This window comes from Macaca thibetana, chromosome 7 (genome assembly GCF_024542745.1).
Source record: "Macaca thibetana thibetana isolate TM-01 chromosome 7, ASM2454274v1, whole genome shotgun sequence".
Taxonomy (NCBI): domain Eukaryota; kingdom Metazoa; phylum Chordata; class Mammalia; order Primates; family Cercopithecidae; genus Macaca; species Macaca thibetana.
In genome coordinates, this window is record NC_065584.1 from 9228364 (window position 1) to 9253104 (window position 24741).

The following is a 24741-nucleotide window of genomic DNA, read 5'->3' on the forward strand; positions in this document are numbered from 1 at the left end:
GGTAGACATTCCCATAATTAATTTAAAAAGCTAGAACCAACTATATGTTATCTACAAAAATAACCTTTCTAATATAAAAACACAAACAGATTTAAAATAAGAAGAGGAAAACAAACGAAAATAAAGGAGGAAAACAACTGAAAATAAAAAGTTAAATAAAAATATGTGAGCTGCAGTTAAAACAGCACTTAGAGGAAAATTTATACAGTCCAATTCCCATATTAGAAAAAAGAACATTGTAAAATCAATTGTCTAAACTTCTGTAAAAAATTAGAATGAAAAGAGAAACCAAACACAAAGTAAGAAGTAAAATTTAATAATGAAGGAGGCAATCACCTCAATAGAAATAGAAAAAAATAGTAAAATTCAATGTAACTAAAAGCTAGTGCTTTAAAAAATCTGTAGCCAGACTAATAAAGAGAGAGAGAGGAAGTGAGAGACATATTACCAATATTAGAAATAAAAGAGGATATATTCTTAAAAAATCTGCAGTCCTACAGATATCAAGAGATCCTTCACATATCAAGTAAGAAAATATAATAAATAACTTTATTACAATAAATTTGACAACTTAGAAGAAAGAGACAAAGATTTTGAAAGACGCAAACTACTAAAACATTCCTTACAAAAGAAGGAAAAAGTAATATAGGTATCCCTGCATATATTACATAAATAGAATTAAAATTTTCAAAATTTTATACATAGAAAATTCCATGTCCATATTTCTTCCTTGGTAAATTTTACCAATAATCAAATAATAATTAACAACAACTTTAAACATACTTTCTCAACATATATTTTCTCAAAAAATAGAAGAGAATATTTCCAAATTTATTTTATCAGATTAAAAACCACACAAAGACATTACCAATAAAATGTCAATAACTTTAATAAACATAAATCCGCAAATAGTATCACTTGGACGTTTTTCTGGGTTTGTTTTTGGAAATCAATCAAATGCAGCAATATATTAATAATATAATGTAATATGAGCAAGTAGGATTTATTTTAAGAATGCACGGTTAGTTTAACATTTGAAAATCTATTAGTAAAATATCTCATGTTATCACTCAAAAAATGAAGTTTTATTTGATCATCTTCATATATGCATAAAAAGGAATCTAACTAAACAGACACTCATGATTTAAAAAAAAATTGTAATCTATCAACAAACTAGAAGTACAAGGAAACTTCCTCAATTTGACAAAAGCCATTGTGAAAAATCTTACAGACAATTCTTACTTAATGAGAAATTATTGTTCGCTTTGCTACAAAGATTGGCAACACAGCAAGATGTCCACTTTCAGTACTTCTTTTCACGTTATACTGTTGATCTTTGCAAGGTCAGAACATTTAAAAAGTGGCATTAAGACTGGCACAAAAGAAGTGAAATTGTTTTTATCCATGGATGACTTGATTATTCACATAAATAATCTTAGAAACTCTTAAACCAAAACTCAAAGTGAAAATCCTTTAATTAACAAGTAAGTTTAGCAAGGTTGCAGAATACAAGACCGGAATACAAAATTAAAAAAATAAAAAAGAATAAAGAATTTCTATGTACCAGAAACAAATAATAGACAATGATACTTAAAAGTCACCATTTATAATAGTGTTAAAAGTTGCAAAATACTTAATATATATTTTCCAATGATGCGCAAGACCTCTCCCCTTAAAATTTGCAAATATGGCTAAAAGATACTTTCATAGATTGCAATAAATGCAGACATTTACTATGTTCATGAATGGGAAAATCCATGTACGTGGCAATTCCCTTCAAGATTAGATCTTATGTAGAATACAAAGACAATCAAAATTCTAGAAGAATTTATTTTGAAAATTGACAAGTTGGCCGGGTGCGGTGGCTCATGCCTGTAATCCCAGCACTTTGGGAGGCTGAGGCAGGAGAATCACCTGAGGTCAGGAGTTCGAGACCAGCCTAACCCACATGCAGAAATCCACCTCTACTAAAAAAAAAAAAAAAAAAAAAAAAAAAAAAAAATGCTGGACGTGGTGGTGCATGCCTGTAATCCCAGCTACTTGGGATGCTGAGGCAGGAGAATCACTTGAACCCCAGAGGCGGAGGTTGGGGTGAGCCAAGATCGTGCCATTGCACTCCAGGTGGGCAACAAGAGTGAAACTCCACCTTAAAAAAAAAAAACAAAAAATACAAGCTGATTCTAGAAGTTATAATGAAATGTAAAAGATCTTTAAAGAAAAACATAAAATTGGAAAACTTACACTATTTGTTTTGAAGTGTTCCTAAACTATAATATCCTAAATACTGTAGTATTGGAGTGAGAATAGAAAAACCCATTAATAGAACTGAATGGAAAATTCAGAAACAGACTCACAAACATATGATCTATTAATTTTTTGGCAAAGTCACCATGCAATATCATGGGAAAAGGAAAGTCTTTTCAATAAACTGTCTTTTCAACAATTGACCCTGGAACAACGATTATACACACACACACACACATAATTGAACTTTACCTTATACCACACAAAAAATATTTTAAGACAAATTGTAGAACTAAATGTAATGTGAAACTCCAAAGATTCTAGAAGAAAACAAAAGAACAACTTTGTGACCCTATTTCTTAGAAAACAAAAAGCACTAAACAAAAGACAATAAAATCAACAAATTTGGCTTCATCAAATTCTTTCCAAGACATCAAAAGACACCAGTAAGAAAATAAAAAGGCAAGCCACAGACTAAGGGGGAAAAAGCATTTTAAATACATGTATCTGACAAAAAAATTATTCAGAATATATATAAAGAACTTCCACATATCAAAACAAGATTGCAGCCCAATAAAAATAGGCCAGAGACAAACATATATTTTACAAGAAAAGATAAATGAAAGAACAAAAAGGAAATTAAAATTTGTTAAAAAATATTAGTCATCAGAAAGCATGTATTAAAAACTAGAATGACAGGCCAGGCAAGGTGGCTCAGGCCTGTAATCCCAGCACTTTGAGAGGTTGAGGAGGGCGGATCACCTGTGGTCAGGAGTTTAAGAGCAGCCTGACCAACATGGAGAAACCTCATCTCTACTGAAAATACAAAATTAGCCAGGTGCGGTGGTGGTCACCTGTAATCCCAGCTACTTGGGAGTCTGAGGTGGGAGAATTGCTTGAACCTGGGAGGTGGAGGTTGCAGTGAGTCAAGATTGCTCCATTGCACTCCAGCCTGGCCAACAGAGCGAGACTCAATCTCAAAAAATACATAAATTAAAAAAAAAAAAAAAAAAACTAGAATGACAAAAATTTCAAATACTAACAATTTCAAATACTGGTGAGGATGTGTAGCAACTGGACCCCACAGATCTTGGGGGGTAATGTAAAATGGTACAACCATTTGAGGAAGCTGTTCAGTAGTTTCACTGGGGAAAATTAAACATTCAGTTATCCTACGAACCCCCTACTCTTTCTAGGGATTCATAGGAGAGAAATGACCATATGTCCCCACAAAATGGTGTGTAACAGAATTTTCAAAGCAGTTTTATTGATTATAGTCAAAAATAAAAAGTGATCCAAATGTTTATTGTCAGGAAAACACATAAACAGATTTTGATATACTCTTGGAATACTATACAACTTTGAAAAGTAACAAACTAATAAATACCCACATGGATGAATATCAGAAACATGGATGTTCAGTGAAAGATGTGGCACTGTTTACAACACCTAAGACTTGGAACCAAAGCAAATGCCCATCAATGACAGACTGGATAAAGAAAATGTGGCACATATACACCATGGAATACTATGCAGAAATAGAAAAGTATGAGTTCATGTCCTTTGCAGGGACATGGATGAAGCTGGAAACCATCACTCTCAGCAAACTAACACAAGAATAGAAAACCAAACACCGCATGTTCTCACTCATAAGTGAGAGTTGAACAATGGGCACATGTGGACACAGGGAGGGGAACATCACACACCAGGGCCTGTCGGGGGATGTAGGGGAGAGAGAGCATTAGGAAGAATGCCTAATGTAGACGACAGTTTGATGGGTGCAACAAACCACCATGGGACGTGTATACCCATGTAACAAACCTGCATGTTCTGCACATGTATCCCAGAACTTAAAGTGTATATGTCTATATATCTATATCTATCTATCTATCTATCTATCTATCTATCTATCTATCTATCTATCGATCTATAAATATAAAAATAATAAGCCAGATACGAAAGAATGAAAGTTTTGTCATTCCTGTAAGGTAAATAGATTCAAGCAAGTTAAGGGCATGGAAATAAAAGCAGTGTTTTCCTGTGTGTGTAGCTTGGGATTGACTACAAGTGATCATAAGGAAATGCTCTGTGATGATAAAAATATTATGCATCTTTCCTGGTGTATCAGTTGTGGTTTTCTGTGGAACAAACCACCACAAGAATAAGAGACATCCATGTAATTCAACCGCTTGTGCAGGGCTTGGTTGGGTGGTCCTTTGGTCCCCTGTGAGCCACCTTCAGCCAGGAACATGGCTAAGGTTGGGGTGGCCAAGAAGGCTGCACACACCGGTCTGCCATTGTTGCTGGTCATTGGCACTGGCATTCCTGTATGTGGGCTCTCTCCTCCTATTGTTTGTACTGGTTTTTTTAGGATACAGCTACAGAAGCAGGCTTCTTAAGGGCTAGGTCTGGAACCAGCAAAGCCTTAATTCTGCCACATAGATTGGGAAAAAGACTTCATCTCTTGATGGGAGGAGCAGCAGTCACATATGGGAAAGGAGGGTCTATTGGCAGTTCTTTGGAGATCATTTAGCACAGTTGAGTCTCGGTTACATGGATGCACATATTTGTCAAAACTCATTCAATTATGCCCTTAAGATCTGCATGTGTCACTATGTAAATTAAAGCAAATGTGCAATGGAGTTGGCTGTGAGTATTTAGAGCTCCCATCTTAACTCTTTCTAGCTGAGCAGTTGAAATAAAAGTAAGGGAGGAAAAAGGTTCTGATAAATAACTCTGATAAAGTTTACTAATTTTCTGAAAATGTATTTGGTCAAGTTTTCTTTCCAGATTTAATTAAATGGATAAAAGACAAACTGAAAATGGGAAGGAAAATTAAAATCTCTTGTTAAGTTTTTTGTAAAACTCTCTTCTTAAAGAATTACAATGTGTGATGCAGGTACTTGAACAAACTCGTCAAAGTTTGGTGTAATGTAGTTGGTTTGTTTTTGTTTGCTTATTTGTTTGTTTTTTACCTTATGCCAGAGAGAGGAGGGCCTTCTGTGGTTTGTACCTCTTTTCTCCCTGGTTCCCTTCTTTTCCAGGTATATGGAAAAAACAGCAAAGTCCAGGGTGGGGAGGCAGAGGCTTTGGGGACAGGCTATTTGGATTGGACTCTACCACTCGCCAGTTGTGTAAACTTGGGTAAGTAGATTAACATCCCTGTTACTCATTTTTTCCACCTTTAAAATAAGAATAATGCCACTAAACTGCTAGGGTTGTTGTAAGAAATAAGAGACTATTGTGGCCAGACACGGTGGCTCACGCCTATAATCCCAGCACTTTGGGAGGCCGAGGTGGGCAGATCATGAGGTCAGGAGTTCGAGACCAGTCTTGCCAACATGGTGAAAATGTGTCTCTAATAAAAATACAAAATTATCTGAGTGTGGTGGCGTGTGCCTGTAATCCCAGCTATTCTGGAGTCTGAGGCAGGAGAATCACTTGAACCTGGGAGGCGGAGGTTGCGAGCTGAGATTGTGCCATTGCACTCCAGCCTGGGCAACAAAAGTGAAACTCCACCTCAAAAAACAAAAAAAAAAAAAAAAAGAAAAAAGAAAAATCATTCTAACATGCTTAGCATGATGTGGGGCATGTTAAGAGGTAAAATACTAAAATGTAACAGAAATTCCTTTACTCAGTAGCTATAGTCCTCTATGAAAATGAACTCTTGGCAGCTCCTCCCCCAACTCAGGACCCTATCATCTCGCTTTTTAAATTTTTTTCTCTCTCTCCCTTTGACCTTCTCTGTCTCTTTGAGGCTCAGATAGTTGTAACTAAAATCTAAATATCTAGATGGTAGTGATCATAGGATTATGGGTAGAAATGCAAATCTGCCTAAGAAAAAAACCTTATAATTATTAGACTTTTGCTAGGAGAATGGATTCTCCAGTAAGAGTGGCTTTCTTGTCACGAGAGGGATTAGATAGGAGATGGTTTAATAACTTTCAAGTTTTTCTCCCTGATGCTGCAAGAAGGAAGTGTGCTGGAATCCTGATTCTGACAGGAGCTATCTATGTATCTCTAGCTGGGTCAGCCTTAGGTGAGCCTTAGTTTCCTCATCTATAAAATGGAGATAATAACAATCATGTCAAAGAGTTGCTGTCAGGAACAGTGGTGATGGGTGTCAAGTGCCTGGCCCACAGTGAATGCTCTACCAAGTTTCCATCGCTAACCTTACTGTTACAAAACCCCATTATAAGTTACCGTCGCTACACTTACTGTGACAAAACCTCATTATATGTCAAGCCCTATGCTGGAATTTACAGTCCACTGGGACTACCCACATAGCAAGACATAATTACAATACATAGTGAAAAAAAAGGTTGTATGAAATATGAAAACAATTCTACAAGTACAACAAGAAAAAGCTAACTGTCTAGGTAATTATGAAGTAAAACTGAAAATTAAAAACAAACAGAGCTCAATTGCATTAGATTATTAAATCTGAAAGATGACAGTGGTGTTTGGAAAGCATTCTGAGGTGTTTATGTTTGGTATGATTGGGGAAATACAGACTTGAGGTGTGAAGCCTAGTGCAGGTTATAATAAAAAGAGAATAGGCTTTGAAGTGAAAGAGAATATAGTTTGAGTATTAAATGCAACTTTGTGTGACCTTGGATAGTTACTGTACATACGCTGTGCTTCAGTTACCAAATCTGTTAAATGGGACTAATACAGGCCCTGCACTGGTTGTGCAGGTTATGTGGGATAAAACATACGCGATCGTATAGCAGTACCTGACACAGCTGGGTAAATGCTTGGTTTCTCCCACTGCAGTGTGACATGGTCTGTTCAGCAGTTATGATACTGTTAGCTCCAATGATAGAAGTATCTCTCTAAGAGTGGCTTGAAAAATCAGAATATTCTCATTATCTCACAGAATGAGAAGCCCAAAGCTAAGTAGATAGAGTTGATTGGCCAGTTTGCTCAGTGAGGTCAGCAAGAGCCCAGCTGTTCTCCATGTTTCTGCTCTGCAGTCCTCAGCTGACTGGCTTCATCTTTCGTCTGCCCCTCAAGATGGCTATTGCAACTCCACATACCATGGTCTAACAATACAAAGACATCTAGGAAGAAGGCAGTTCCCTGCTATGTATCTTCTATTTGGTTTCCTACAATGTAGGGGCTTCCAAATATGTTGGTCTCAGGACCCCATTTCACTCAAAAAATTATTGAGGAGCCCAAAGAGCATTATTTATATGGATTATACATAGTGACATTTACAGCAATAGAAATTAAAACTGATAATTTTCAAATACTTACTAATTTTTAAAAATCAGCAATCCCATTTTATGCTAATAAAAGTAACATTTTAAGAAAAAACACATTTTATAAACCAAAAAATTATTCTTTTAATTTAAAAATATGGTGAGAAGTGGCATTGTGTTTCATTTTTGCAAAACTTTTTAATGTCTGGCTCAGTGGAACACAGCTAGATTTCAATCTCATCTTCTGCATGCAGGCTGTCGGGATATACTGTTTTGGCTGAAGTATATGATGAAAATCTGTCCTTACACAGATATGGAGGCAGGAAAAGTAGGAGTATTTTGGTGCTCTTTTAAGATAATTCTAGACATTTTCCTTTTCTACTGCACTAAACTCAACAAGTAGTAGTTTCTTACACATTGGCTGCCATGCAGAATCTGAAACTATATTGATGAAAATTTTGTCTCATTTTACACTAACTTTCTTGCACTTGAATAGATATATTTCCCATGCACAACCTTATAACATCATGCATTGATTAGTTGAAAAAATATTGCTCAATTGAGTTATTGTGGAACTTTCAAATGTCAACACATTTCATTATACAATACTATCTCATCAAGTCTATAATTATTGGAAAGCAGTCAAGCTTATGGTAAAAGGTACGTTTTTCAAAAAGTTGTAATTTTTACTTAAAATTTCAAATTTTGTCACTAGCAACAAATACTGTCAATTGTTTATGCAGTGGGAGATTCACTTTGCTCATTTTCACAAAAGTGTCTGCCACATAATCACATTTAATTACCGTAGTTTGTCAATTTCTCATTCAATTGAAAATGGTGCCTCTGTGGAAAGAGCGGTGAGCTCACCTTGTAACTCATACAATCACACGTGTGCCTTCCCAAGAATAGGGCATGCAGAAGCACTGGACACGTAGTTCCTATTTTGCAGCACATAATCATACAAAGAAATAGAATACAATTAATATTTTTACTGCTTCATGAAGGACATGCTTCAAAAAAACTGGCTCCCTCCTCCTTTTTTTTCTCCTTCTGTTTTTGTCTGCAAGTGTGTGGCAGTGAAAACAGTAGCCTCTGGGACAGCATGGTGCCACTGACTTACCATCTTACTTCATGTGAAAGAGCCACATGAAGCCTTCTTTTCACCCTGCATCCCTGCAAATGCCCACACAGTGACAAAGAGAAATAACATATTAGTATTATTATGAAAATAGTTTTGCTATCATTGAATCCGGGAAGAGAGTGACACTGAGATCTGCTGCTTATTTTAATAGGTAAGAAAAGACAGCTTTAGCTAAGCAAACCTCTTAACAGAGGAAATAAAATTTTATAGTAAATACTTAATTGAATAAATCTCATTAAAACATATTCTCCTTGGATTAAAATATATATATATGTGTGTGTGTATATATATACACACACACTATTTTTTAGCATAGAAATGTAGACCTACAAAAAAAATGAGAAAATGTAGGATGATAATTTTCCCACCTGGAAATAAATCCAGTTAATATTTTAGTGAACATTTTCTTTTCTTTCCATGCATTTACACTATTTTGCAATATGCCCTTTTTTTAATGTAACAATATCTCATGAACATTTTTTCATATCCTTAAATATTTATGGACGACATCACTCTAAATTATTCAGTTCCCCTTCTGACAGGACATCACATTCTGCCTGCAATGCAGGGCTGCCTGGTTGCTTGGTGAGAGAGTGTTGAGAACCGATGTTGTGGAGCTTTAGGAATTCTTCCTTGTGGTGATCGTGTTTATTGATGAAGATGCCACCCTGAGACCTGGAGCCTTTGACAGCTGCTGGTTACTCACAGACATCCCACATACAAGCTCCCTCTTCACATCTTTTCCCACCATGCGTTGCACATTTTTCTTTTCTTACAATTTCTTTTCTTTCTTTTTTTTTCTTTTTGAGATAGAGTTTTGCTCTTGTCACCAGGCCGGAGTGCAATGGCACAATCTCTGCTCACCGCAACCTCCGCCTCCCGAGTTAAAGCAATTCTCCTGCCTCAGCCGCCCGGGTACCTGGGATTACAGGCACCCGCCACCACGCCCAGCTAATTCTGTTTGTATTTTTAGTAGAGATGTGGTTTCACCGTGTTGGCCAGGCTGGTCTCAAACTCCTGACCTCGTGATCCACCCGCCTCCACCTCCCAAAGTGCTGGGATTACAGGCATGAGCCACCAGGCCCGGCCTTTTCTTACAATTTCTATAGCCACCCCTAGGTTTTCTTATACCCGCCTGGCTGGGCAAAGCATCCTTCTGATCATTCTTCCACCAGCTTCTCCCATCTGATATTCATCTTTTTCATATTGGCACAAATCATCCTCTTTGAATGTTCCCTCCTCCTTACCCTTTAAATCTTTAGTTTGCTGTGACTACCTTTAACTCCTATGGCAAACCTGAGTACCTCATCCTGCGTGTAAGCAGGTTCTTCATTCTTGCTTACCTCTTCCTGGACTCCTGATTCCACTCCAGCCAGGCTGCTGACTGAAACATCACACGCAGTGGTAGACCATGTTTTCCGAAAGTGGTCACAACAACATTTCCAGTTCTACATGTTCTTCCAGAACCTTCATATTTCCCCATCGAGAAGAAGCACTGATCTTCTCTCCTCTTGAAAGTGAGTGGACTTGGCCGGGCGCGGCGGCTCAAGCCTATAATCCCAGCACTTTGGGAGGCCGAGACGGGTGGATCACGAGGTCAGGAGATCGAGACCATCCTGGCTAACACGGTGAAACCCCGTCTCTACTAAAAATACAAAAAACTAGCCGGTCAAGGTGGCGGGCGCCTGTAGTCCCAGCTACTCGGGAGGCTGAGGCAGGAGAATGGCGTGAACCCGGGAGGCAGAGCTTGCAGTGAGCCGAGATCTGGCCACTGCACTCGACAGAGCAAGACTCCGTCTCAAAAAAAAAAAAAAAAAAAAAAAAGTGAGTGGACTTTAGTGACTGCCTTGAAGAGAATGTCATAGGAATGCCATTGTATGGTTTCTGAGGCTGAGTTGGAAAAGGACTCACAGATTCCCCCATCTCTCTCTGTTGGGAATTTACCTGCGAAGCTCTGTACCAATATCTCAGAAGGCTGACTGCCCTGCAGCTACCAGGCTGGAAAAGCCACATAGAGGTAGAGGGAGAATGAAATGCTCGCAGAGTCCCAGCTAGTGCAGCCTCCAGCTGGTTAAGTCTTTCCAGTCCCGACCTGTAAGTCTGCAAACCCTTATGGATTCCAGTCCTAGGTCTGAAGCTTCCCTGCTGACAGTGAGTGGAGCCATCGCTGCTGAGCCCTGCACTAACTGCAGATTCGCGAGAAGCAGAAATGCCTTGGCTGCTTAAACCATTCGATTTGGGTATAGATTTCAATGTAACAAAGGAAAACAAGAACACACATCTTGACATTTGCCATTATTATACAGCAGATAAGCTTTTTCTTCTCTTCTTCCTTCTTCTTCTTCTTCCTTCTTCTTCTTCTCCTTCTCCTTCTCCTCCTCCTCCTCCCCCTCCTCCTCCCCCTCCTCCTCCTCCTCCCTCCTCCTCCTCCTCCTCCTCCTCCTCCTCCTCCTTCTTCTTCTTCTTCTTCTTCTTCTTCTTCTTCTTCTTCTTCTTCTTCTTCTTCTTCTTCTTCTTCTTCTTCTTCTTCTTCTTCTTTTCCTTCTCCTTCTCCTTCTTCTTCTCCTTCTTCTTCTTCTTTCTTCTTCTTCCTTCTTTTTTTTTGAGAGAGAGTCTCACTCTGTTGCTCAGACTGGAGTGCAGGGGTGCAGCCTCATCTCACTGCAACCTCCGCCTCCTGGGTTCAAGTGATTCTCCTGCCTCAGCCTCCTGAGGAGCTGGGACTACAGGCACGTGCCGCCATGCCAGGCTAATTTTTGTATTTTCAGTAGAGATGGGGTTTCACTATATTGGCCAGGCTGGTCTCAAACTCCTGTCCTTGTGATCCGCCCACCTCAGCCTCCAAAAGTGCTGCCATTACAGGCGTGAACCCCTGCGCCCCGCTCCTTCTTTTTAGTAGTCAAGACTCAACCAAGTTTTAATACTCAGGCTGTGCTCTGCTTTCCTTAATCAGTTATATACCCAGTTTATTTTTTTGGTCCTTCTCTTTTTATTTTTTTAGAAGTTATTATTTAATATTTGACTCATACAAAATAATATACTTACTATATGCATGCGAAGAAGCATAATAATAAAAGGAACATTCATGAAGCAAATCATTACCAGTGCCATAATGTATATGTCACTCTTGCCCTGTTCTGACACTGCTAGTAAAGACATACCTGAGACTGGGTAGTTCATAAAGGAAAGAGGTTAATGGACTCACAGTCCCACATGACTGGGGAGGCCTCACAATCATCGTGGAATGTGAAGGAGGAGCAAAGGCACGTCTTACATGGTGGCAGGCAAGGGTGTGTGCAGGGGAACTGCCCTTGTATAAAACCATCAGATCTTGTGAGACTTATTCACTGTCATGAGAATAGTATGGGTAAAAATCCGCCCCCATGATTCAATTACCTCCCACCAGCACCCTCCCATGACATGTGGGAATTATGGGAGCTACAATTCAAGATGAGATTTGGGTGGGGACACAGCCAAACCATATCAACACTCATCTCAGAGAATTTCTGGCTTATTCTCATTTTTAATATTTCATATGTATGTGTATTCTTAAACAATGTTTTGGGTTTCTAAATATTATTATTTTGGGTTTGATAAAAATCACATCATTCTCTCGGTAAGAGTCTATACCTACCACTGATCAATCCACCTTATACTTTAAAATATACTCATGTCAACTTGTGCTAGTGATTCATTTTTACTCGTGTGTAAAAATCCAGTGGGTGGATATACCTCAATGTCATTTATGTTTTCTCCAGTTTGTGGGTACGTGAATTGCGTCCAGTTTTTTTTGTTTTTTTCTACAATAATCAGGGCTTACGTAAACATTCTTGTGCATGTGTCCTGGAGCACATACATCTGAGAATAGAATATGTCGTATTTGAAAATAGAAATGTTCAGTTTTACAAGAAAATATAAAATTGCTTTCCAAAGGGGAGGTACCAACTTTCATTTCCAACAACAAGATAAAGTAGAGTCACCAACACTTGGCATTGTTGGGTATCTTAGTTTTTACATATCTGGTGGTTGCAAATGGTCTTAGTATATATTTAACTGGTTGCTAATTATATATGTATATTTGTATACTAATTACGTATGTGTATATATTTGTGCTTTCTTTCTGTGAATGGAACTGTTCAAGGCTTTTGCCTATAATTCTGCTAAATTTTGTGTCTTTCTTATTAATTAGGATTAAGTGCATACATATCAATATTTTGGATATAAGCCTTTTATTTGCTATGTGTGTTGTAACTTATTCCAGTTTGTGAATGGTCTTTTCATAATCTGTATGGTGTGGTGACTTGGGATGAACAGAAGTTTTGATTTTAACACAATCACATGTTTTATGTCAATATATCTTTCTTAGGAGAGATTGGGGGAACGCCTATGTAAGAAAATCCTTCCCTGTTTAGATATTATAAAAATTTCTAAGATATCTAGATATCAAACTTTTTTATATTTTCTCTTACATTTTGATTTTTAATGCATCTAAGTAATTTTTACTTTAGTAATCAAGCCTCAACCAAGCTTTAATACTCAGGCCACACTCTGCGTTTCTTAAGCAGTTATATACCCAGTTTATTTTCTGTTCCTTCTCTTTTGATTCCTTTACAAAGTTATTTAATATTTGACTCATACAAAATAATATATGTAATATATGCATGTGAATAAGCATAATAATAAAATGAACATTCATGAAGCAAATCATTACCAGTGCCATAATGTATATGTCACTATTGTCTTCTTTGCAACTGATCCTACAAAAATACAGAATATCCTGAGACTATTATGAACACCTCTATGTACACAAATTAGAAAATCTAAAGGAAATGGATAAATTCATGGAAACAAAATCTCCCAAGATTGATCCAGGAAGAAAGTGAAAACTTGAACAGGCCAATAACAAATTCTGAAGTTGAATCAGTAATAAAAACAAAAACAAAAAAACTATCAACCAAAAAAGACCCTGTACCAGATATGGATTCACAGCTGAATTCTGCCAGATTTACAAAGAAGAACTGATACTAATCCTACTGAAACTATTCAAAAAATTCGAGGAAGAGTGGCTCCTTCCTAACTCATTCCGCAAAGCCAGCATCAGCCTGAACCAAAATCTGACAGAGAAAAAATGAGTAAAAATAACTTCAGGCCAATATCCTTGATGAACATAGACAAAAATTATTAACCAAATACTAGCAAACAGAATCAAGCAGCACAACAAAAAGTTAGTATGCCATAATCAAGTAGACTGTATTCCTGTGATGCAAGGCTGGCTAAACATATACACATCAGTAAATGTGATTTGCCACATAAAAATAATTAAAAACAAAAACCATGTGACCATCTCAATAGATGCAGGAAAAGCTTTCAATCAATCCAACATCCCTTCATGGTAAAAATCCTCAACAGCCTAGGCATCGAAGGAATACACCTCAAAATAATAAAAGCCATTTATGACAAATCCACAGCCAACATCATACTCAATAGGCAAAAATTGGGTCATACATCTTTTATTATCCAATTTGACAATGTTTTTCTTTTACCTATCCTATTTAAATTAGTTACATTTAATGTAATTTTTTTTAGAGACAAGTCTACCATTTTATTATTTATTACCTTTTTTATTCTCTTATTTTTTTGCCTATTTTATTTCGGATTATTTAAATAATTTGTATTCATCTATTGAGGTTTTGACTATATCTCTTTTGTAGTTTTTAAATGGTTTTTATTTAAAGAACATTTTTAGCATTTTAAAAAAGACAGTTGTTGACAAATTCTCTCTTAGTTTTCTTTCATCTGAGAATGTTTTTATTTCACCTTTATTCCTGAAAAATATTTTCACTGGCTATAGAGATCTAGGTTGACAGTTCTTTGTTTTTCTAGCACTTTAAAAATGTTGTCCACTTCCTTCTGGCCTTCAAGGTTTTAGATGAGAAATCTCCAATTATTTATACAATTGTTCTCCCTAAAGAAACATGTCATCTTTCTCTGGTTGCTTTCAGAATTTTTTCTTTGTTTTAAGTTTTCAGCAGATTTATTATGATGTGTCTGAGAATATATTTATTTGAATTGGTCCTATATGGAATTCATTTACAAATGCATTGATGCAAAAGCCTGTGAGTGCTGAAGTAAATGAGTAGCACCTTCCAACCGCAATACAGATCTGACCTCCATAAAAAAAAAAAGGGAGAAAGAAGGAGGATTGGTTAGAAATACTCTTGGATTGTTCTAAGTTCCAAGGAATGTTTGTTCAAGGGCAATGGTTGTTCTTGAGCCAAAGTCATCGATTGCTAGAGTTCTACATCTTTCAGCCATGGGCCTGAATTAGTACCTTCACCATGCTTGGTTACTGTCTGGGAGCAGCTTTTGAAAAGTATAGCTTTAGCACAAATATGGTAGTGGATCCAGAGGAACAGAAGGTGGGATTGTTGATTACTTATGCTCCTTGCAGCAGGAGATCTGAGTGGTATGGCTTCCTGGCTGCCATATTGGATTTACTTTGTAAAATATCCTGCTGACAGCTGCGTGGAGAGTAGCATTCAGGAACCAGGGAAGGAGCAGGGACCTAGTTAAACTACAGTAACTACTAATGAAAGAGTACTAATGAGTGATAGTGTCAATGTTGGCAGAAGAGCTCAAATTTGGAGTATATTTTTAACATAGGGCCAACAGAATTTTCTGAAGGCCTAGCTTTTGTATATGGAAGAAAAGTCAAGAACAACCTAGATTTTCAGCTTGAACAACTTGGAAACAGTCATATAGTGATAAGCTTCAGGTTATTTCAGAATTAGAGGAAGAAATAAGGAAGATCGAAAAGGAGGATATTGAATATGGAATTCAGCAATGTTTATAAACAGTTAAGATTTAGAGGGCGAGAGGAAGAAAGGCTCCCTAAAGAATACATGCCATTTTTAAAAAATGATAGAGGAAGATTAAAGGTCAATATGAATGTGAAAGAATGAGACCCAGGGGAGTGAGGAGACTGGCAATTAACTGGTAGACCTTTATCATAGACAAAGCTGATGTTTTTCATTGTCTGGGTCAACACAGCAACCTTGTATGTGTGTGTGACATGACACTTAATTGGCAGTCAAAATGAAATCTAACGTTGGAGTCTTTCATGAAAATGAATCCTTAGCAGCTCAGATTTTTCAGAATTAAAAGAGTCCTCAGAGATTCTCACTCCAGCATCTCAGTATATGGGTGGAGAAATTGAGGCCAGGTAGGGGTGAAACGTAATCCAAAATCACAAAGCCCTTAAATCTCGAGAAGAGCAATAAGCCCAGCTTTGATGGCTGGTCTCATATTTTCCCCTCACTTCTAAATCCAGGCGTGGCCTCCTGATCTCCATCCAATGTATACCATGTTAGGCACTCTGTTCATGAGAGTACTTCTGGGAAAAAATGTTAATCTATTATGACCGGGGTTTCTAAAATTCCACTCATAGACAGTAGTTCATCAAAATGAGTACAATCCTAAAGGATTTGTGCGATAACAGAGGAGAAATAGGCTTTTCTCAGATATTCAAGTTCCACTGCCTCCTTGCCAACTTCCTGCCCCAGCTGTGAATAATGTGAGCATCAGAATCTCTCCCATCTTATTTTCATGTTCAAGTCCTACTAGACTTGGTGTCCAGCTCATATACCAACGCCTCAGAAAGATTTCCTAATTTTTATCAACAGAAGCAACTTGTTTCTTTCTATAGACATAAAATTGTGTTTGTATTTCTTTTAGAAGTCATCAACTTCTGTCTTGTGTTAGAATTGCTTTGTATAATCTTTATGTCTTCTCTATTCGTCAACTTTGCTTTTGTAGCAAGCAGCCCCCCAGTCTCAGCAATGTGTATTAACATGTGTGTCTCATTCATGTTATATGTAGGCTGCTGGTTTGCTCTGCTTTAGTTTGCAGCTCTGTGAGTTGGGGCTGCATCTAATGTCTTCTCATTCTGAGACCCACGCTGATGGAGCAGCATCTCTCTGGGACACACCATTGTCACGGAAGAAGGCAGAGAGTGGTGGGAGAAACTTTCCATGTCTTTTAAAGCATTTGCTTGGACAGTGTATCCTTTTTGTCTCCTATATCCTACTGGCCAAGTCCAAAGTCAATGAGGTATGAACTTACGGCTTCCACCAGAAAGAGAAGCAAGTCACATAGAAATGAACAAAGATGTATGACGAGTTTTGCAGAAGAATTATACAATCAGTTATGTCTTACCTATCTAGTTTTGAGCTCTTGAAAAGCAGAGCTTGGAAACAATCCCTTTCTGACTTTTGTAAGATCTAATGCTATGGCTCATGGATAGTAAGTGCTCAGCCACTGTTTGAGCAATGAACAAACATTCTTCAAAAGCTACAACGCAGCCTGTTGTCGTATGAAAAATCTTCAAGCTATGTAGATTTTTTATTCCCCTTTTATTTCTATTTCTAGCCAGTTGTCACTTTACAGTGAAGTCATGTTGTCCTATTACTAAAATTTATCCAAAGTATTACATTACTTTTACAAAAATACAGAACACAATGATAACAACTAAAATGTGTATGACGTTTTCTAATCTATTTATGTGCTTTTTCATGGTAAATCAAGTCCAGAAAGCTGTGTTTTAGGCCCTTTATCTCTCTGAGTCTTGGTTTCTTCTATGAAATGCATACTTTGTCTAGGTGGCCTTCAGGTCTTCTCTGCCCATAACCTGGCTCTTAGCTGGGGCCTTTCAGCAACTTTGATGCTGCCGTAGGACTTGAAAGCAGTCAGCTTCTTTGGGAAACCACAGGCACAGTTAATTTTGACAATATTAGCCACAGCCTGGCTGTGTAACTCAGTCAAGCCTCTTCTCTTCTTGTGCCTCAGTTTCCCCATGTGTAAATTGAGAATGTTGGGCAAAATAATCTCATAACTGCATTTCATTAGAAACCATTTGCAATCCTAATATAATTTTTGTTGCAGCTAATCATTTTGAAAATCCAGTGTGGAATTCACTCTAGTTTCTCTATCAAGTTGGCCGAAGTGTTTTATTTTAGTGGCATGACCCAGAAAAAAAGAATAAGTTTGATTGCTCTGCCTCAGTTAGCTGGGTATTGGAGTCAAATAGCCATTGGAATTCTTTTCTTTGTTTTCAACCTCTTTGTGAATTGATGGTTCCATTTTTGTCCTGAGAAGATAGTTTTGTCTATGACATGAGCTGGCTGCTCTAGAGACTTCCCGGGTGGGAATTTGGGTGGATTGTTCTTTTCTTCTGCTCCAGTTTGTGAAAAATACTCCAATTGGAGCAGAGGCCTCTGTGTCTCTGAGGCTGCATTTTCTCATCCTCGCTCTATTGCCAATAGCAATGGTAATTATTTCTAATTCTGATCTCTAAGGGCGAATTCTTCCTCTTGGTACTGACTGCCAAATCCTCCCATTCCAAGAGCAAGTGAACTAATGACCTGATGAAGACTTCAAAGGAGAAAAGCCTAACACCAGACAATTACATCTGCAGCATGCACTAGAGCCTGGGCCCTGTTTGTGTCATGTTTGGTCTGTGCACCTGAGGCACCTCTTCCTGGGTAGCTGGTGCTGCAAGATATTCTCTCTGTTGACCTAAATACTCCCATGCCCATGCTCCTTAGCGTAGCCAAAGCATAAGACTAACCCACTTACTTCAGAACAGATTTCATTATCTAATAGTAGGCCTCAGAATTGTCTCAAGAGCTTCATCACATACTCCTGGCCCCTGTCCCAGAGATTGTAACATAATAGGTTACCCTGATAGAAATTTAAGGAATTTTCAATGTAACTTAACACACGTCTTTTCATAAGGAAGGCAAAATGTTATGTACTATGTTGTTCTAAGGTGACACCCGTAACCTCATCTGTGAGGCTGAGGACAACTTCCAGCAGGCCTCACCCCAGATCTGGGTTCAGCCGTCTCCCGTGGCACATCCACATCAGTGAGCCTGACTCCAAGGCACCAGCCCCTTGGCTCTCTACACCCTGCTACTCTCTGCAGCACTTCCTGGGCTCTCTGCAACACATGCTTCCAGATAGACAGCTGCCGTTTCTATTAATTAGTTCTTTCAAAATACATGAACCTACCCTTGAGTAGAAATTCTTGTGTTTTCTCCGAGGAGCTTCCCAGAAGATACAGGATTGCAACTGAACACACAGGTAGTGGGAGGAGGAGGAAATTAAAAGGAGGGAGCACATGGATGGAGGAGAGAGCTGGTGGAGGTGGAGAATGATGCAGGGATGAGGAGGATGTGATGTTGCAGATGTACAGAGCTGATGCCACCTCTACCAGGGAGCCTTCCGTGATTCCCAGCTGGAAGTCACCCTTTCCTCAGCTGAATCCTGACAACACTTTATCTGCCCTCTCCTGTGGCATTCAAAATGCTCTGTTTTATCATATCTGTGCTCATGGAATGTTTCTACCAATTTTTACTGTACTCTAAAAAAAAAAAAAGAAGCACCATGTTAGCAAATGTGGTTAAAAATGTGCATAGATTTGGAATCATAAAGTCCAGGTTTTAGGTGCAGGATCTGCTACTTAGTACTTTTGGGACTTTGGGAAAGTCTCAATAAACTCTGTAAGTTTTGGTTTCCTTATCCATAAACTGAAAATAACAACAACGTTAAATTCAATGATTGTTAAAACAGCATATTGAGACAAGGTATGTAAATGCCTCCCTCCAGCATCTGCCACATGTAAGCACTAGGAGTTTAGCCGTTGCTACTTTATGAAGAATTGGTGCTGGTTTTCTCCCTTCACTCCAGAAATAGAAATATGTAGAAGCTGTTTCAGAACTAATCTCTCTAGAGTTATTTCTCGGACATGTCACAGGCCTTTATGTGCTGGGTGTCCCTCCTAGGCAGCTCTCTTCCATGCAGTGACTCAGGGATCCACACTGCTTCCTTCTCATGACTATGCCATCCCCCTTTTCAGAAGCTACCCACAATTTCTGAAGCAGACAAGAGTGCCCCGGACAAGAGAGACAGGCAGGAAGGGAGCTTCTACGCACATCCTGTTGGCCAGGACTCAGGCACGTGACTCCACCTAAGAACAGAGGCAGGGCTGGTTCAGGAAATGCTGGTGTGGGCCACTAGCCCTGGAACATCATCCTTTAGGACAATCCACCCATTATTATTTTTCTACGATAACTCTGAGGTCTTAACAGACTAAACAATTTGGCCCAGGGCATGGAGTGAGTACGTGAGGTGTGTGGCTTCCCTTACAAACACGGAGTCCATGCTGTAGCCTTGGCTCAGGGTCACCCATGGGCCAATGTGATCACTATGAGGTGAACGTGCATAAGCTGCTTACCATAAGGGGCAGTGAAGGGGGAGCAGGCACTTTGCAAGGCAAGAACAGGTGCAAAAGAGGCGGGGGCGGGGGCCGGAGGAGACACCACACACTTTGAAACAACCAGATCTCATGAGACTGGCTCACTGTCTGCATGCTTTAACTCCTTCATTACCCAGGGTACTCATTGAATCCTCACAACAACCTCTGATGCAAGTGTTGGTGTCATTTCGTTTTACAGATGAGGAAACTGAGGCTCAGTTAGGTTAAATAATTTTCCCAAGGTCACACAGCTCAATGGAGCAGGGCAGAGACTCGAACTTGCAAAACCCATACCCCTAACCACAGCACCACACTGCCTGAGAGTGGCCGGAGCTCGCTTCCCACCACAGCACCACGCTGCCTGAGAGTGGCCGGAGCTTGCTTCCCATGTCGGAGTCTCCTGGCATGGGACATGTTGTCAGGGAATCCCTGGGGGGTGTAACCCTCCTGGCCTTAGAACCAGATAAAGGCCCCTGAGGAGCCCATGTGCAGGCACCAGGCTCCAGCAGGAGCTGAGGGCTGGGGAGTGGGCCTGGCTGGTGAAGGGGAGGTCACATGGGCAAGAGCCGGGCTTCGGGTCTCCTGTCAGTGCAGCTGCCGGTGATAGAGTGTGTGTTCCCCCAGGGCTGAGGGTGGGGGGAAGAAAGTAAGTGATATTCACACGGTCTCTTCTGAAAAACTGAACCTAGAATCCAGAAGAATTGGGCAGATTAGAGCCTCAAACTCTGTCTTTCTCTTCACTGCTGTGAGATTTAAAAAGAGCGATTTGGGTTCGGCTGATTTATATGAGAACAAAGACATCTCTCCCCAAACGCCTCCCTAGATTGGGGCTCTTACCCCAGCTGGTCAGTGAGTGGGTTTCAGAGGTCTTTGAGAGCCTTTTTAAAAGTTTCTGACTTTGTGAGATTTGGGGTAGTTTCATTAATAACTTTTATCAGATTCTTTCAGGATCAGCAACCAAAAATGAATAGATGAATGAATGAATGAATGGAAATTTTCAAAACCACTGCCTCTGTATGTCCTTCAAAGCAACTGAATAAGTGCTGGCGGCTGCCATGTCAATCACTGATTAGCAGGTTGATCCCAGTGGACAATCGGTCGGGGAAGAAACTTGGCCTCTGTATCAGGCCTTTCCTGCGTTGCTGTAAATAAATACCCAAGACTGGGTAATTTATAAAGAGAAGAGGTTCAGTTGGCTCACAGTTCTACAGGCTGTACAGGAAGCATGCTCTGCTGCTGGGGAAGCCTTAGGAAGCTTTCACTCATGGTAGAAGGTGAAGGGGGAGCAGGCACTTCGCAAGGCAAGAATGGGTGCAAGAGAGAGAGGTGGGGAGACACCACACACTTTTAAGCAACCGGATCTCATGAGACTGGCTCACTATCTCAAGGACAACACCAAGCCATGCAGGATACTCCCCCATGACCCAGACACCTCCCACCAGGCCCCACCTCCAACACTGGGGACTTAGAAGGGGCATATATCCAAACGATATCAGGCTTATACATTGATTTCTCAAATGAGTATTTACAAAGCAACGATTTTGTGCAGCTAGAGATGAGGGTGCTGGGGGTAAAGCAGTAAAGAGGACAGTGAAGTTCCTTCCCTCATGAAGCCTATATTCTTGTTATGGAGACAATAAATACACTTATAACCAAATTCATAAAATAGTGTCAGGTAGTGACAGTGACTAATTAGGTGACATTAAGGAAACCAAATATACCCTCTGAACCTTCAATTCTTCGTCTGTGAAAAGGGGATGCTCATGCCTTCCCTGCCAGTTGCAAGACTGTCATAGGAAGCAGAAGAAAGCAAAAATAAGAGGGAACCCCACAGGTGAAAGGGCTCCCATTCACTGGCCACTTGTGGGCCACCGGGTGCAATCGGTGCCCTTCAGGGGATAACATATACTCTTCCCAGCAGCAGCGGCAGGGTAGGAGTAGCCTTATTCTATAGAGGAGAAACTGTGGCTCAGAGAGTCCGGGCAATATGTCCAGGGTCACACAGCTGGTGAATGATGGAACCCACGGTCAGGTCAATGTCTATAAGGTCTCCAGTAAGTGCCTTTTTCCACTAGGCTTCCCCTTACTGCTTTGAGGAAGGAGGTAGAAGTGTGTTCCCTGAGAGAGTGAGAAGGTAACCATGGCAGGGGCAAGTTCAAGTGTTTGCTCACCCCTTGTCAATCTTGAGCACTAGAACAAGATAACGTTAATGGCTCAGTCCTTATTTCCACGTTGTAAAGTGAGGATGCCGATACAGGTCCATCAGGGGATGGGTGTCCTCGAGTTTGAATTGTAATGTGGTCAGCAGCTTCCGACATGGCTTCCAAAGACATCCGCCTCCTGGGGTTCACGTGCTTGTGAAATCCCCTGGTCTTGGGTGTGTGCTAGATGGACTCACTCTCATCTAATGAAAGAATATGGGGAAGGTGATGGGGTTTCACTCACACAATTAGGTTACGAAGACTGGGACTTCTGTCTTGCTGCTATTTAGCTCTCTGGTCCTTCTTACCTGCTTACTCTGATGGACAGAGTCACCTGGGAAGGAGCTGAGGGCAGCCTCTGGCCAGGAGCCAGTGAGTAACTGAGGGTGTCATTCCGACAGCCTGCGAAGAACCGAATCTTGCCAGCAACCGTGTGCGTGATCTCAGAAGAGGATGCTGTCCCAATCAAACATTGCCATAACTATGCCTCTGCTTGCACCTTTACTGCAAGCCTGTGAAAGACCCTGGGCTGCTACTCTGATCTCAGCCTCTTAAGAGACCCTGAGGCAGAGGATCCAGTTAAGCCAAGCTCAGATTCTTGACCCATGGAAACTGAAATAATAAATGCTAGTTGCTTTACATTGCTAAGTTTTGGTATATTTTGTTATGCAGCAATCAATAGCAAACAGGCAGTAAGTGCTCATACAGTGTACTGTGTGCTACCTCCAGTGGGGTCTGGGAGAGTGCCCTGTAAACTCGTTATTATCTCTGCGCTCAAAACTATGCTTAGTGCCTTTCTGTGGGATAAATGAAGATTATAAATGACATCACATTTGTTCGGTTCAGATTCTGCCGCCACATACGTTTGTGCCAAATTTATGAACAAACATCTGGCTTTCAGAGGATTCTGGATTTCAGGATTTCAGACAAACAGTTGTGGATTTCTTGCCCATCCCCCAAGGATGTTGCTGTGATCCAATAACAGTGTACTGGGGGAGCACACTTCGCAAACTGCAAAGCCCTTTCGGTAGATGGAGATTGCTGTGGCTGATGGTGAGCTATCAGCACTGAGTAGACATGGGCTCCTCAGGCTCAGACGCGGACCCTTCCACCAGGCAGAAGAAACCAGGAATGCAGAGACTCACACAGGCTGCACTGGGCCCATTGCACTCCTTGCCAAGCTGCTGCTGAAAGAAACTTTTATTCAGTAAACATTTGCTCAGCACCTGCCGTGGAGCATTGTTTCGACCTAAAAGAAGGCATGAATGATTCACCAAAACCAGGATCCAGGCCAGGGCTTGTGTGAGGCGCTCCCTGTTCCAGGGCCTGATTTCCAAGAACAAAGTTCAATTCCGCCAGAATGTCATCAGAAACCAAATTAGGAACTTACAAGACCACATGGTGTGCAGGAAGGTGGGGTCCACACGACAGGGTTCTTCGTTCCCGTACGGAGCATGTCCACACCAGCCAACCTGCCCAGCCTCCTGGTAGTGAAGTTGCTGAAGGAGGGGTCCAAGCCAGCCCTCATCAAATCCAAGGCTGAGTCTAAAAGGGGTTGTGAGGTTTTCACTGTGTCTGGACATCACACTTCTCAAAAAGGCTGTCACCACACACTGACCATGTCTATGTTAACTGTGTGATCAAGTATTACAAGGTAATCTTTTCTGACTTTCAGAAACCTTCCCACCTCGTCAAGGATTTTATTTAAGGTATATACATTTTGATGATTTTAGTATTTGGGAGATGACAAGAAGAGAGACCTTTCTTGGTATTTGTTTTTTTTTAATTCCAAGCTTCAGGCTGAATTTTTGGTTTATGTTCTTGATTTTTTTTTTTTTTCCAACAAAAACTAGATCTTGTTGCTATCTTCAGTGTATCAGTGACTCTCAAACAGCTTTGGAATTCGTTTTTCCACCCTCATAAATTGACATAAGAAAAAGCTCCACATTTTCCTGAAGTCACCCTCAGCATTCACACACCCACCAAAAGCTGACTTGGTTTTTCAACCCAGAGCAGTGTTTAAGAACTCCAAAGGTTGGTTTTGGCAGTGGCTTAATTGTGATACGGTAATGTCGCTGCAGGCAATTTTCTTTGATTTAATTAGATGAACTGTGTTTTTTTTTTTTTTCTTTTTGCAAAAAGGCTTTATTATGTAGAAATAAAATATGTATAAATTTAATTTTTAATCTTGTCACTACAGTGTAGGAAGGAACAAGCTGCTTCTTTTAATTTTCCCTCTTTGTTTAAGACAAAAATTAAATTAATCCAAGTGTTTATGAGTAATTGATTTTATTTTTTGCACTGTTGTCAGAAGTGAAAGAGTTAAGAGTACCCAATTTATCCCCAATCTAAGACTCCAATGACTATCTCAATATGTGAAAGCTAACACTTAGAGAGTCCACTATATACCTGTTTCTGAGAATACAGCAGATTTGGCCATGGCATTGACACCATAGTTTAGTGAGGTATAGAATAATCCAAAACTATGCTTTAGAAGGGAACCTAGGTGGCAGAGGAGAAGGAATGACCTGGTTGCTAAGTCCTTGCTGGAATATTCCGAACATACTACCTGTCCTGGGTAAGTGGATTTAACCCTAAACTCCAATGGTCGTACTTCTATTCATTGCATCATTCTTA